The sequence below is a fragment of the Myotis davidii genome, unplaced genomic scaffold, assembly GCF_000327345.1.
Source record: "Myotis davidii unplaced genomic scaffold, ASM32734v1 scaffold233, whole genome shotgun sequence".
NCBI lineage: Eukaryota > Metazoa > Chordata > Mammalia > Chiroptera > Vespertilionidae > Myotis > Myotis davidii.
Genome location: NW_006285917.1, coordinates 1 through 4,891, shown reverse-complemented (window position 1 = coordinate 4,891; position 4,891 = coordinate 1).

The following is a 4,891-nucleotide window of genomic DNA, read 5'->3' as shown; positions in this document are numbered from 1 at the left end:
CCTCCTCTGAGTCTGGGTATGATATTCTCTTTCCTCCTAGTTGTAGAATTTCCACTCAGCCAGCCTTCCTGTGGTTCTGGATGATGTCCGTTCCGTCTTTTAGTTGTATTTTTGAAGTGGTTGTTCGAGGCAGCAAACTCCGGCGTTAACCTATGCCGCCATCTTGGTTTCCGTGAGAGAAACATATTGATTAATTGCCTCCTGCTCGCGCCCTGACCAGGGCTGGGCCTGGTGAGGAGCCTGCAACAGAGGTACGTGCTCTTGACCAGAATTAAACCTGAGATCCTTTGGTCAGAAGGCTGACGCTCTACCCATTGAGCCAAACTGGGTAGGAATCTTTATTACTTTTGACATTAAGAGGGGGTTTATGTTTAAATTTAGGGCATTTTTTGGCAGCTAGTGTTGAATGATTTGATAGTTTATGCTGCCAGGTAGTACTTATTTTGTAACTTGCAGGTGAGCTGAACTGAGCTGATTGGAGAGGAGAAATAGTGTTTAGGAGTTTCAGTGTTGGAGCTAGTTTTCATCCTATTTGTATCTAATTCAGAGCCCTTGGGGGGCAACAGTAAACTGATCACCCCGCTGATTCCAGGAGAATATACAAAGATTGGTGGTGAGGACTTACTACTTCATTTTCTTTATCTGAAAATAAGAATTGAATTTTTTTTTTGGGTCTTTTGTAAGGATTAAATGAGTAAATATGTGTAAAGCATTTGGAAACCTATTTGCACATTTGCTATTTGGAAATATACTTCTTGTTTGCTCCTGCCACGTAGTAGGAGCTATAAAAATCAATGGGCCATATGACATGGCCACTTTTGTAGTCACAAATGGCTGAATATCTGCAAAGGGGGAGACATCTCTGATGCATGGCCTCTTCGCAGCCATCCCTCCAGCTGCACCTGTGGTTGGTCACGGATCAGAAGCCAACCCTTGAAATCCAAAGCACTGAGCAAAGAGAAAGCTTCTCTGTTTGGGGGCTCTTCCTCTTAGATGTCCCCTCCCCACAGGGGTTGGGGGAATATTTTTCAGCTTACTTCTTCATTCCGTGCTTACTCTCCTCTGGGGGAAAAGTAGATGATCTTACCTGTGACAGCCTGACTGTGGCTTCCCCGGCCCTGTCCTTGTTCAGTCCCTGACTCAGGCAGGTGGGGGTGGGCACAGGGCAAGAGTAGAAGGCGCCTTTGTCCCGAGGTCTCCCATCCAGCTTTCACAGGGAGCCCTGCCTTTGGGTTTATAGCACATCTGTCCAGCCATTAGTAAGGTAGATATTTTGCTTTGATCTCCATTAAGTAATGAGTATCGTGTCATTTCTTATATTGATCTGAACTGGAGGGTCAAAGGATGAAAATGGAAATTTCCCTAATCTAATCTCAGAAACTCCCCCTCCAATTTCTTCCTGAATGACATTAACTTCCTCTCATCCCCTGTTTCCAGCTCTGAGCACATTTGCAGATTGCATTGCCAGTAGGACAGTCACTCTGTTGATCTTCTGAGCACACATTTTTTATTTTTTTAATCCTCACCTCAGTGGGGGGTGGAGGGAGGGGGGAGGGAGGAGCAAATATATATATTGAGAGAGAGAGAGAGAGAGAGAGGTCAGAGAGAAACATTGGTTGGTTGCCTTCAACCAGGGACTGAACCTGAAACCCAGATATGTGTCCTGACTGGGAATCAAACCGGCAACACTTCTGCACACAAACTGAGGCTCAACCAACTAAGCACTCCGGCCAGGCTGCACACATAATTTTATATGTCCTGGGAGTAGGACAATATAGATCAGGGGTAGGTCCTGGGTTGGAAAAACTCAGCTTTCCACCTGTGAGTCTTTCTTTCTTTTTTTCCCCTCTCACATAAAAATATTTTTAAATTTATGTAAAAAAATGTACCTCTAACAGGCGAACTACAAACTGGGGAATTTACCTGTAAAACACACGACTAAGAGTAACCTATTAAGAATTCTTACAAATTGGTAAGAAACAAGACAAGCATCTCAATTCACAAAACACAAAATTAATAAAGAAAATTTGAGAGTGTGGCCAGGCAGCTCGAACCGGGCAGTGGATTGTGTAGAATATATGCCCAGGCTCTTGTCTTCTAGTCACCTGGCTTCCTCTGATACCCAGGTTAGAGGACTGGGGGAAGCGTGCCTCAGGCCAGGCTTCAGAAGAATCCACCCCAGAACTCTCCCTTCCCTGCCCAGGAAGGAGGATCTTCCCCGGGGGAAATTCAGAAGAAATTAGAAGCTGCAGAAGAAGTCCCATGAAGCGGAGGCCTTGAAGCAGCTTGCTGAGCAATGAGAACGGGAGAAAGTAATGCTTCAGAAAGCAAAGAAGGGAACGAACTTGACTGAAATGGCAGAAGGGAAACTGACCCACAAAATGGAAGCCAGCAAAGAGGCACCAACGCTGCCGAAACGGAGCGCTGGTGAGAGAAGGGCAAGCACATTGGAGAAGTTCGGAAGAAGAAAGAACCCAAAGATCCTGCTGATGCGAATGAAGCTCACCCATTTGTTCTGAGAACTGACCCTCTTCCCCTCCCCTTCCTAAAGTGCCAAGGACTGCACTGGCCAGTGTCATTGTACTTTTGCCCTCCTGACAAATAGTCTAGGAGTTGATGTGGGATCACAGGTGGATCCAGATGATGTTGTTTTAGGGGATTAAGGGGAGAAAGCTTTTCATTCGTTTTCTAAAGTGTTGAGGTCTTTCTAATGTAGCTATTTTTCTTGATCTTTTCTACTTCAGTACACGTGGTGTGCTGGGTCAATGGCTAGTACTGTACTGGCTCTGCGAACACGTTTGTGAAAAGAGTATGTAGTGGTTTCTTTTAAATTGTTAAGATGTTGAATATCAGGTCACTTAAAAAAATGTATGTTTTCATAGATTTCAGAGAGGAAGAGAGAGGGAGGGAGAGATAGAAGCATCAGTGATGAGAGAGAATCATTGATGCCTCCTGCACGCTTCCTACTGGGGATCGAGCCTGAAACCCAGGCATGTGTCCTGACTGGGAATCAAACTGTGACCTCCTGGTTCATAGGTCAACACTCAACCACTGAACAACACTGGCCAGCTTCTGTTCATTTTTAAATCCCAATCCTGTCCTGATACTACCAGATGCTACTGTTCTTGAATGGTTAATAAAACTGCACAGTGCTGTTAATAACATTTAAATTTACCAGGTTTTGCCTGTCACAATGACAAGAGAGGAGAAGAGCGAACATAGCCAGTGGTGGTGAGTATGTAAAATATGAAAAACTGCTGACAATCGTATTGTTGGCAAGATCAGAATATGTATCTTTTGACTTTACATATTTCTGAATTTCGTCTAAGAAAAATAAAAATGTATAAAGAGTGTAATCAGGGTGAGCAAGTTTTCGTAAAGATAAAGTGAGAAAGTCTAAGAGGATAGACAGCAAAACACAATGAATGTTTTCCTTTGTATTTTTCTGCCTTTCTAGAATGTGCACAGATTACCTGTGCATTTTTGCTTGTTTGTTTTTAATAGAATTAATGGAACTCGAGTTCAGTAGAAAAACCCTAATTTCAAAGCATCACAGTTTGAACTGAATTGAACATTTCAGGTTAAATGCACCTGTTCAAAATCCAAGTTTGTCATTTTGTTTGGAACAATTTTTGAGAATCAAGTGGTCATGTAAATAAGGAAGGAAACAGGTGTAAAACGACAAGAGAGCAATTGACAAAATAACTACAAACTTTGTTCCAATGGCTATTGCAGTGTAATAAATAAAATGACAATTAACCAAAATCACCTTTATTTTAGTCTTCAATGTCCTCTACTCTCCCCCCCACTCCCCAAGATAAACACGATTAACTTAAAAATGGCATTTACAGTGCCTCTTCAAAGCATTTCCCTTCAACGGGAAACTTAGCCTCACAGAATCCAGACACTGAAAAGCATTATATTTTGTTGTCATTATAAGATAAAACAGAATCTAGCATACGTCAAAGGAAATCCATTCATACTTCAGGTCCTCCTCCTCCACGAACCAGCATTGTTATATGATTTCCATTTAGCAAAATCTTGTATAATTTAGTAATCCACAGAGAGCTCTGGGTTACTGCACAGGTGAGGCCCTCTCCTCCCCCAGGCAAGAGGGAGGGAAGAGGGGGCTGGCAGTCACCCCCCCCAATTGCTCCAGTGCTTCTTTCTCTGTAGGCCAGCCATGAAGTGAAGATTGGGCTGCCTCCCTCCTCCCCTTCCTCCCTGATTTCCCCTCTCTGCAGCACCCTCCCCTCCCACAGGTCAGGGCGTGAGGGAACAGGACAGGGACAGAGGATGGCACCCACAACGAGTCCTCAGGCCTCCAGGCTTATTTCCTAAGACCCATAATAGTCCACAGGTTTAGGCCTCCATTATTTCCAGACCAGGCTACCTTGGAGTTTCTCATGGCTCTCTGGCTTCCAGTCTGTCTCCACTACAGCCCATGTTCTGGGCTAATGAATAAGGAATCTCCTGAAGTTCATGCCACGTCTCTACTTAAAAGTCTTTAATGACCACCCATTATCCATCAGATAAAGTGCAAACTCCTTGGCCATGTGTTCAAGGCCCTTCATCTTTCAGACCTCATCTCTGGCCTCTGTGAAGTATTCCCTGCTCGCTGTGGTGTTATATATATATTCATGCTATTTCTCTGCCAGGGGCGAGTTTCCCTGTCTGCCTGCCTGCTGTATTCCACAGCAGATATTGCCTCCTCCCTGGAGTGAATCCAACGTTTTCACTATCACTCCTCCCTTGGTTAGTCACCTCACTTTTGTGGTTCTGCAATACATTATTTACATCTTCATCTTTTCATTATTACATTCCACTGTTACTTTTTTTTCTTCAAACTAATTACCCCTTTATTTATTTATTTATTTAATTTTTTTTTATT